We start from the raw sequence: 11,627 nt of genomic DNA, 5'->3' as shown, positions 1-11,627 counted from the left end.
ATTGAAGGATTTTCTAAGATAGCCTGACCCATGACAGAACTGCTCAAGAAGGAGAAGAAATTCACCTGAACAGAGTCATGTGAAAGGAGTTTCCAGGAACTGAAGCGAAGATTGACTACCGCTCCAGTACTAACCCTACCAGATATTCATCGGGATTTTGTCATCTATTGCGATGCGTCCCGACAGGGATTGGGTTGTGTACTGATGCAAGACGGGAAAGTCGTTGCATATGCTTCCCGCCAGCTTAGGTCTCATGAGCAGAACTATCCGACCCACGATTTGGAACTTGCAGCCGTATTGCACGCCCTTAAAATTTGGAGGCATTATTTGATTGGAAATAAATGTGAAATCTATACCGACCATAAAAGCCTGAAGTATATCTTCACTCAGCCATACTTGAACTTGAGACAGAGAAGATGGCTGGAATTAGTCAAAGACTATAATTTGGAAATTCATTACCACCGGGGAAAAGCAAACGTAGTAGCCGATGCCCTAAGCCGGAAATCCTATGGACCCAAGGATGACCATCTGTGCGAGGAGATGGCACGATTAAATGTGCACATTGTCCCTCGAGGCTCCAACCAAGTATTGAACATTCAATCCACCCTAGAAGAAAGAATCAGGAAAGCCCAAAGATCAGACAAGGGACTGATGGAAATCCGGAGGCAGACCGGAGAAAATAAGGCCCCAGACTTTAGAGTGGATAATAGGGGAACGTTATGGTATAAAGATAGAATTTGTGTGCCCTAGAAAGAAGATTTCAGGCAAATAATTATGGATGAAGCCCACAACTCAGCCTACTCCATTCACCCAGGATCCACCAAAATGTATATGGATTTAAGACAGAAATATTGGTGGAATGGGATGAAGGCAGATATTGCATGATTCGTCGCCCGTTGTGATACTTGTCAAAGGATCAAGGCCGAACATCAAAAGCCAGCAGGGCTGTTGCAACCCTTACCCATCCCGGTTTGGAAATGGGACGAGGTAGGAATGGATTTTGTGGTAGGTCTGCCTAGGACCCAGAAAGGACATGACTCCATATGGGTAATAGTGGACCGACTCACCAAATCAGCTCACTTCATACCCGTACGGACCAACTATGGCGGAGAGAAGTTAGCCAAGCTCTATGTGGAAAACATAGTAAAATTGCATGGTGTGCCCAGCCGAATTGTTTCAGATAGAGGGACCCAGTTCACCTCTAGATTTTGGAAAATTTTGCATAAAGCCATGGGCACCAAGTTAGATTTTAGTTCTGCTTATCACCCGCAGACAGATGGCTAGACAGAAAGGGTAAACCAGATTATGGAAGATATGCTGAGAGCGTGTGTCCTCACTTATGGCAAAGATTGGGAGCAGAGTTTACCCTATGCTGAGTTCTCATACAACAACGGGTACCAAGCAAGCTTGGGCATGTCACCGTTTGAAGCTCTCTACGGAAGGAAGTGCAGAACACCGCTGATGTGGTCAAAAGTTGGAGAACGTGCCCTAGTCGGCCCCCACACTCATAAAGGAAGCAGAAGAAAGAGTCGCCGAGATTAGAGAAAAGCTAAAAGCGGCCCATTCCCGACAGAAGAGCTACGCCGACAAGAAAAGATGGGAAATAAATTTCAACCCAGGAGATTTCGTGTATCTCAAGGTGTCACCCATTCGAGGAACCCGAAGATTTCAGGTACAAGGAAAGTTGGCTCCCCGATACATTGGACCATACCAAGTTCTAAAGAAATTTGGGACAGTAGCATATCGCCTAGAGCTACCGGAGGAAATGTCGGATATCCATCCAGTCTTTCATGTCTCGCAATTAAGAAGGTGTTTGAGGGTACCCGAGGCAGAGCACGTGCCAGTAGAAACAATAGATCTACAGCCAGACCTGCGGTACCAGGAAATACCGGTTAAGATTCTAGACACTATCACCAGGAGGACCAGAAACTCCGAAGTACGGATATGCAGAGTGCAGTGGAGCAGACACGGAGTAGAAGAAGCTACGTGGGAACGTGAAGACGCTCTGAAGAAGGAATTTCCCCACCTGTTTAGGAGCCAGCCAAATCTCGAGGACGAGATTCATTTTAAGTGGGGTAGGTTTGTAACATCTCAAAAAAACTGCTAAGATAAATCGTTCGCTAAATCGAGTCTCTGTCTTTGAGCCCAAGTTTTTCCCTAAAACCTTAACCCTATGTTTTTCGGGAACTTTCCCTGTTCTGCCCGATCTTCCGATTCCCCGAAGACCTGACGCCCGAATATATCACCCTGTTCGCCCTAACCCGCACATCACGCTTGGCCGCGGCACGCGGCCGAGACAGCCGCGCGTGCCCGACCGGCGTCGCTGTCGCCACCAGCGAGATCGCCGCGAATCTCTCTCCCTCTCTCCTCTTTCCCTTCTCTCTCCCCCTTCTTTTCTTTTTCTTTTCTTCTTTTTTTTCCCTCCTCCCTCCTCCTCCCTCTCTGCTCCCGTGCGCCACCCGGCCGCGCCACCCCCCTCCCCGCTCTGCTCCGCTTGGCTCGGCCCCCCTTCTCTCTCGCCTCCTGCTCGGCCGCGCGCACGCCGCCCGACCTCGCCCCACGGCCGCGCGCGCCCCCGGCCGTGCCCCGCCTGCCCGGACCGCACACCCGACCCGCCACGCACGCACACGCCACGCCGCGGTCGCGCACGCGCGCGCCCACCGCGCCGCCGCTGGCACCGCCGCCTGCCCCGCACAACCCTCCCTGGCCGACCACCACGTCGCGACGCCCCCGAGCCGTGCGCCCGCACACATGCGCTCGCCGCGTCAAGTCGTGCCGCGCCACGGCCACCCGCTCCGCGCCACGCCGTGGCCATCGACCCGCATGCCGCGACGCGCACGCACCCACGCCGCCTGGCCGCGCTCGCGCACGCAGCACCACGCCGTCCGACCCCGCTCGCCCGCGCGCCGTGCTCCACCCCGGCCCGCGCACGCCACGACACGGGCCGACCGCCGTTGACGCTGCACAACGGCGGCGACCTCGGCACAGCGCCGCCTGCGGCGGTCGCCGCCTGCCCGCGGCGTCACGTCGCCTCGCTGCTCGAACCCCGACCGCCGTTGACGCCCAGCGCCGAGCCGGCCCCCACCGCCATTAAGGCCTGCCTGCACCGTGATGTCGCCACTACCGCACCCTTGCTTCCACCGCCTTAGCCGCCTATAAATAGGGCCGAGGGGCACCCCGAGCTCCTCAGCGAGCTTCACAACCCCGAGCCGCCTCTCCCCGAGCCTCCCAACCCCGCCACCGGAGTAGCCTAGCGCCGCCGCAGCCGCCTCTGCTCGCCGCCGCTTGCTCCCGTTGCCCCGCTCATCTGCGCCGCCCTAGCTCGAGCTAGGTAGAGCAATCGAACCTCACCCACCTCCTCCCTCTTTTCCCCTCCTCCCGGCCACCGTCTTCGCCCTGGGTGCCCGAATCGGGCCGACGCCGACGCGCCACCACCCCTCCCCTGTTCTGCGTCGAGGGGAGGAAAAGGAAAGGCAGTTTTGCCTTGAGCCCCCTCCCCTTTCCCCTATTCAGTAAAGAAACCCCCCACCATTTGACCTTTTTGCAAAAGATACCCTAGCTTTTATTATATTTCAAAGCAGATCCTCCCACCTTATGAAAATATTTATAAATAAGCCCTTGACTCTTTTAGATTAACCCAAGTAATTTCTAAAATACAAACCAAGCCCCTGCCTTCTTAAATTTAATTACGATTAGGCCCCTGGACCCTGATTTAACCCCTAACCCTTTATGTAACCTATCATTTCATGCGCCAAACGACCTCGGATCAACTTAAAACTTTACCACGCCTCTCATAACATAGTTTTGACCATGCCAGTTGGAACACACCCAAAAATATTACTCCATGCCCCATATCTTATGTGTTCCCGATTCGAGCTCGATGATAAATCTTTATTTTTCTGTGTATTGATTGTGTGCTTGTTTGTATGCGCTGTAGACCACGGAGTGAACGAAGGAGAGCCCGTTGATGAGCAGTGCTGTGAGCAGGTGAACGAGGACCCATTCCGCGACCCGAGCCCGAAGGACAGGACATCCCAGAAAGCTTTGAAGACGGCAAGTTCAATCCCATCCTTTGATGCATGTTTCTGTCCTAGTTTTTATAAACACAACCCAATGTACTGCTTTATAAAATTGCATATGTTTTACTTGCATAAAAACACGGTTGGATAGCCACCCCTTGATTTGTGATGACCATTCCTTGACCACCTAGATTAATGTCTGATTTTGCTTGGACGTTAATCGATAATAGGATGCTTAGGACTTTACTCATAATATGATTTGTTTTTATAAAGAAAATGTGTGCGTATGTGGGATGGGATAAAAGTGGTGTTTTTGAAAAATGAGTTTAGACGGGATGGACGGCATTTCTGCGTGATTTGCCATTTGGTGTGCTTGTGCCTGTGTGGCAGGGTAAAGAAGGGAGATTTCCATCTTGTCGTGTCTAAGGACTGAGTTGGTGTGTCATCTCACCTAACTCCACTCTCGTGCAAACCACTCGACCGTTGAATGGGCAACGGCTTAGCTTGAATCCCACTAGTTAATTTGATAGCCATCAGGAGAGCTGAGAGGAACGGGTGACCAAGGAGAAGGGTTATGCTCAGTGTGACTTATACCCCGGTTATACCTCAGAGTTAGGTCGATGACCCCTTGGTGAATCATGTGATGGCTAGTCAGGCTTAGCTAAGGTGGGTAATGGCTATGTTGGGATCTACATTGACACGATGGTGTTCGAGTGTGGTATCCTACTTGTGGGTAAAGTTGCACACCTCTGCAGAGTTAAAAGCTTTTCGAATAGCCGTGTCCACGGTATTGGGCGAGTTACGGTGTGGTCACATAACTAGTGTTTCTTGGGATGGGATGGTGTGAGTTGTTTTGGAATTGTGTCCGGCAGTTGTGCCATGTGCTACGACGGACGGGGAGTCCGGTAGCAGTTTAAAACTTAAACTCCGTGTTACTCAAAACAAAAACTGGTTTCTGAAATGTTTTCTGCTAAATAAACCCCTGCATAAAATTTAGCTTTCCGCAAATTAAACCATAACCTTATCCTTGATATACCTATGCATATTATTCTGATATAACCCCCTCTGTGGGTGTGGTTGGACTTGCTGAGTATGTTCGTACTCACCCCATTCTTACTTTTTACAGAGGAAGATCCAAACTTCATACCAGACGACGTTGAGTAGGGTTATCGTTCTACACCCAACCTTGCCTGTGGAACCGGCCCTGTCGAGATGCCTTCGCTGTCGCAATACTCTGAGCCCGCACTAGACCCCATGTGGTTTGCGGTCTGGTGTTATGTCGTAGCTTGGTTACTTATTATCATTATCTGTATCGAGCGTCCTCCAAGGTTTGTATGGTTTTGAACCATCTGATGTAATAAATGTGGCATCAGCCTCCTGGGACTGGTGTTTTGTATCACATTTAAGTCTTCTCTTATGAGGGGACGCTTCACCGAGCAGCGGCGGCGCAGATTGGAGGTGCCGCCGGAGATGCTCGACGTCCTTGCGGGCTGGTTCGCGCAGTCGCTCTCCCCCGACGCCGCCGCGCGCCGCGCCGCCGAGCAGAGCACCTCCTCCGCACCCGCCTCCCCGGGCTTCGCGCTCGCGCTCCCCGGCCTCTCCGCCTCCCCGCGACACGACCTCCAGGCCCGCCTCGCGGCCTCGGTCCATTCAAGAACCTTCTCCGCTGCCGGTGGCCGAAGTCCGACGAGGAGGCCAACGACGCCACCGACCGCCTCCCCACCTCCGACTGTGCCATCATCAAGGTGAATCTCCTCCAGCACCTCCTCACCGCCCCGTCGCTCATCCAGGAGCAGCTCTCCGAGGCCCTTGCTGCCGCCGCAGAGTCCGCCGGCCGATTGGAGAAGAAAGGGAGGAAGCAGCTAAAGTGGGGCCCACACGTCAGCCAGTGGAGAGAGTAGATGTAGCAGGAGCATTTTAGACCATACGAAAATATAGAGACCTGCGAGTGGGTCCGAGGGCATCAAATACGTATAAAATGGCATGACTCAGAGAAAATAAGAATTGTAATAGCATCGTTCGGAATAGGTGAATTGTAGTGGCAGATCACAGAACTTGCAAAATTGTAATTGCATGGATCCAATTAACCCTATTTAATTACTAGGGAGAAGCTAAACGTTGCTAGAGTGTTTTAAACGGATGTGGCACCCGATTTTGCAACCGTGATTTTGTCTGACGTCTTTGCGGAAGCATTTGATCTATGCGGTGGTTTTTGGATTTTTTTGAGGCGGGCTCCACCTATCATTATCATCTTTTTCAATTTTCGGGAACCGCGCCTCTTTATTTTGGCAGTGTTTGGTTGGTCGTGTAAAAGTTTTCGCAAAAATATTTTTTCCCTTTGATCACTAATTTAGAGTATTAAATAAAATCTAATGGTTACTGTAGTATCACTGTAGCAAATGATCAATTAATTACCGTCATTAGATTCGTCTCGAAAAGTTACACTCATTCTTGAAAAGATTTTGCAAATAGATTTCATTTGAGATTTTTTTTTGAAAAACATGCACGTAAAAATCACCGTAGAAACCAAATACGGCCTTGGTTCCCCCTATAGAGGTCAGGTCATTTCGCTTTGACCTCTTTCGCTTTTCCCTTTCTAGCTTGGGCCATCAGGAGGAGTCGCAGGTGAGCCAATTTTTTCTTCTTCAGCGGTGATTCGTGGGGTCTTTTCTTCTTCAGCGGTGATTCGTGGGGTCTTTTCTTCTTCAGCGGCGATTCGTGAGGTCTGTTCTTCTTCAGCAGCGATTTCTGTGTGCAGTTGTATGTTTAGATTTGGTTAATTTTTGTTTGCTGCCTTTACGATTGGGGTAGGCAATTTTCCTTTTCGATACCTGTTTGTGGATGGGGTTTATAGTTTTGATTTTCTTTTTGGATTCGTCTAGGGTTTTGTTCTTCCGGCGATTTTCCACTCCCTCGGGATGTATTTTTCTCCTCTGCATGTTTGATCAGTTCTTTGTCTGTAGATTAGGTGCGTGATTTATTTTTTAGTTGTGCGGCTCCGCCGAGCTATTTCGGAATCCCTTTGTTTGATTTCTGTTGAATGTCATTTGCTCTGTTGCTTTGCTTTCGTTTTTCTTTCCCACCCTCAAATCTTAGATCTGGATTCTAGTTGGGGATTTGTGACTTGGGCAATATTTAGATGCCATGGTTTGCTAATTGTGTTTTGCTAGGGGAATCTTTAGGGTTCGATGGGTATGCAGGAATGGTGTTCTCAGGAGTGCTAGCTAATCAAATCAATAGAGTTGTTGCTGTCCTGACTCTGCTTTCTAGTTGGATTTGTCCCCCTTTTGGATTTGAGTTTCCTGAACAGATTAAGAAATCTGTAGGCTGTGGCGATTTGTTCTATTTCTTCCCATTTTCGTCACAGTTCACTTGACTTATGTTACTTTAATGCATTTGCTAGGGGTCATTTGATACTGAAAGAGATGGGAGGTAGTTTTTCTTAGAACTGTTGGTTTAGTGTTCTCATTATTTGGCCATCTCATCAGGCTTGCTGATGTGTGCCAAGTGAACCATAGCAAATAACAGTTAGAAGTCGTGTGATAATCATATTATTGACCTTTTTTAAATTTTATACATTTAGCCTTTGACTATGTAATATTGTCCATTAAGTTTTACTTAACTTTTGCTTATATTACTTAACATTTTTTAGATTTCCATTTAGGGTTCTTAAGTGATATGTTAACTTTTAGCGATACTAGTAGATGTTTTATTCTAAATAAATTTGCAAAGAGGGTTGCTTATCTCATTAATTAGAAAATCTGGTCATATAGCATTTGATGGTAAGGTTTTAGAGTGGGTTGCTCATCTAGTCATCTTTTTACAAATTTTAACCTTGTCGCTATCCTCTTGGTCTTTGACCATTTTCTGAAATTGTTTTTCCATCTCCATGGTGTACTATGTCATATATTATTTTGCAATTGTATTCCATTAGTGAAACAATTTAATATATGCATGGTTGTTTATCACTCTTCGTAAAGGCAATGCTGCATTTTAACCCTCCCTTGAAATTGAAATGAATTTTACACCATGACAATGCTAGTATTACACTATCCACTACACTATAACTTCTGAGATGCTAACATGTAATTTCATTATGATAATTGTGTAAGTGGTATCTGCAAAATACTTGGGTAGTTCTTCCTTTGAATTTCTAATTAGCTCATTAAAAATTATCTGAAAATCTCTTTATTTTCAATTACTAGTGGGTTTCCTTTTCACCAAATAACAAGATTGTCGTTTTTCTTTTTTTGCACACAAGCCTGATCCTTTTTTCAGTAAATTGGAACCTTTGTATAGTTAAATCTTTTTAGCTCTTCTTTGGCTGGATTGACACAACAATATAATAGTTCAGGGGGCATTTTGGTTTATCGATCCTTGTGCAATTATCTGCAAATTTGGTTCCTGATATTTTGCATTATCTGCAATTTGCATATGACGGGGTTCGTCAGTATCCAAAAAAATTTGCATCTTGCTAACTATGAATTAAATCTGTTAATTTTTTTTGTTTCTTTTTCAGAATATGCATTTTCTATTCATGATATTTTGCATTATCTGCAATTTGAATATGACTGGGTTTCGTCAGTATCCAAAATAAATTTGCATCTTACTGACTATACATAAAATCTATTATTTTTTATTTTGAGAATATGCAATTTTTATTCCTGATATATTTGCATTATCTGTAGTTTGTTTATGATTAGCTTCTTATACAAATAGTATTTGACCAGATTGCTTATTTGATTTTATCACCCTGTCATCTTCTCATTATAGTGAATTTACATATTGGATAAAAATTAGTACTAGTACAATTAAGTATTAGAAAGTTACAGTATAACTTAACTATTGTTACAGTTATCTTTATGGTGTAAGTTTTGTTACTTATAACTGTAAACATGGATTACTTATACCTGTAACTTGGGTTACTTATCTTCTTCTATCATGATCAGACATTTTGTGTGGTTCCAAATTATTTATAATGTGCCTTTCTTTTGGTGGGCAATATGTGGTAGATGAAACTTGCTTTTATCCCTTAATAATATTTGTTTCCTTGCTTATTTTCCTCATGATGTAACAAGTTCATGTATTAAGACTTCTATTTTGGATTTTATAAAGTTCAGTACTTGTGTGTGGTTATTTATTTTTAATTCTTATTGTCTTGTCTGCAGCCAAATTATATTCTTGTTTGATATATTCAATTTATTTATTTATTTTTGACTCCTCTGATCAAAATCTGACGCATGCAAATTCGGGTGTTGCTTGCTACCCCAGCACTCGATTTTTATATGCAAAGTATCCGAGTGATTTGGGACAAACAAACACACGTGTGCTCGGAGCCCAAAAAATAAAGTTCCATATAGACAGATCCTCAATTACTAAGACCAGATTTGATTTTTAAATATAAATCATAAATCCAATCTCGTCGCATATTTAAATATTAATTAAAAGTACAGAATATAAATTTATTATAAAAATAATTTTATAATAGATTTGTCTAGAATTCTAATTGTAATTTATGTAATTATGTTTATAAATCCGAACATTTCAATTAACCTACTTAAAAACCAAACGAACGACGCGAGCTGCATGCACCACACGTCAAAATCCAGTATCCAGATCCCTACATCAGGCTGTCTGCACTTGTTATATTCTAAATTTATCATCTAAAAACAATATTCCATCTTAGTCATCAAAATTTTCTCATTTATATCCAATTTTCCCGTACCCATCATCATTTATATTACATTCTGTATACCAACTATACCAATAAACGGGTCCCACAAGTCAGTTTTTTTATTCCTCCTCCCTCCTCCCCGCACGCTCTCTCTCCCCTCCCTCTTTTATTTTTTCCTCTGTCCCTCCCGTCTCCTTCTCCCTCACTGCCCCTTCTATCCTCTCGGCAAAAAGTTCGAATCAGAGTTACTAGCTTCCCAGAGACCGGCTATTTAGGTTGGTTCAACCCCCTTTCCGTTTCCAATATGTATGGGACTAAAGCGGAGCGGTGCCGCGGTGCTACAGTAGCCGTGCGCTATAGTAATGGCGCGGCCCAGTCGGCCCATGCGCCGTGACACCTCCTCCACTTCCCTCTCCGCGGGTGGGTAGGCGGTCGGAGCTCGGGGGGATGCGCGGGGCGGGCAGGCGGCCGGGGCTCGGTGGGTGGCGGGCAGGCGGCCGGAGCCCGCCCTTGGCGTCGAGCGAGCGGTGGGCCGGCACACGCGGCAGCGCGGAGTGCGCGGCGGCGGCGGGTTTCCATCCGACAAGGCGCGCGGCGGCTGCGGGCCTCCCTCCGAAGTATCTCTCTCCGGCTGTTGGGGACGACCGCAGCAGGGGAGGGTCGCAGCGGCGCATGGTGGATGCGGCGCGGTGTGGCGAGGCGGAGGCGTGGTGGCCAGGCCTCTAGCTCCGTCCGCTGTCGCGCGCATGGCCGCTGCGAGCTCCGCCGCGCTCGCTCGGCCTGCTCGCCCGCGGCGGCGCATGGGAGGGCCGCAGGGGCGGAGGCGTGCACGCGGTGAGTTCGTCCTCGGCGTCGGCGGAGGTGCGGCACTCGGGCAATGGTGCACGCGCGGCGGAGGCATGCACGCTGCAGAGGCGGTGCTTGGGCGATGGCGCGCACGCGGCAGAGGCGTGCGTGCGGCGGCCCCTCCCTCTTCAGTCGGCCCCTCCCTCTACGGCATTCCTCGTGCCGTCCGCGCCCTCCATCTCCCTCTCCGGCGGCATCGCGGAGGCGCGGCACGTGGCGGCCGGCTGCAGCGGTGCTTGACATGAGCGGCGGTCGGCGGAGGTGGGGGCAGCGCACGTGGCGGGGCTACGGCGCGGGCTGCTTCCTCCTCGCCGACGAGGCTCCCTCGGGCGCGGGTGGCCAGGCTGCACCAGGCGCGGCAGCGACTTCCGGTAAGCGTAGACCAGCAGCGGCCAAGACGGCCCCACGGGAACAGCTGGCTCCTGCAAGTTCGCTCCATTTGACGAAAGAGAAGCCATACGCTTTTTTAGCGTATGGGTTCCAGTATGCCGGTGCGGCAGTTTTTATGGCAAATGAATACTGGAGGACTGGATAGCGTTGCCATCCAATACCCACTGCGAACAGTCTCACACATGCTGCATCGCGGACACCCTCGATACCGAGCGGTATGCCCCACATCCACTTGTGCGCCGTCGCCACCGCCGGCGTCCTCTAGCAGTCTAGCCTCCATACCCGCCTCCGCCCCACCCATCGGCGTCTCTGTCTCCGCCGCCCTACCCAGAGCTCACTTTGGCACCATGGACAGCGGCCATGGTCGTGGCGGCGCTCCCCGGCACAACCTTCCGGTGGGGCACTCGGCCGGGCGGTGCTTGTGGATTGTAAAGGACTCTGAGGCGAAGCTACCGGCAAAAAGAATTGAGCTTTTGCGGCTCGTGGAAGGAGAATCGAAGAAAGGGCGGAGCTTGTTCGTAAGCTATCCATGGTGTCTGCGGCTGTTGGTGTGACCTCCACGGCGAGGAATTTGGCCGGATGATGGTTGGGGATGGTGGAGGAGGTCGTGAGTGTGGTGCTGGTACAAGGAATCGAGAAACGGCATGCCGGTTTGAGAGTATTGGAGCTCTGCTTCATAGTGGCCATGGCTGTGCGGC

Source organism: Panicum virgatum, chromosome 5N (assembly GCF_016808335.1).
Source record: "Panicum virgatum strain AP13 chromosome 5N, P.virgatum_v5, whole genome shotgun sequence".
NCBI classification, from domain to species: domain Eukaryota; kingdom Viridiplantae; phylum Streptophyta; class Magnoliopsida; order Poales; family Poaceae; genus Panicum; species Panicum virgatum.
This window is presented reverse-complemented; position numbering follows the sequence as displayed.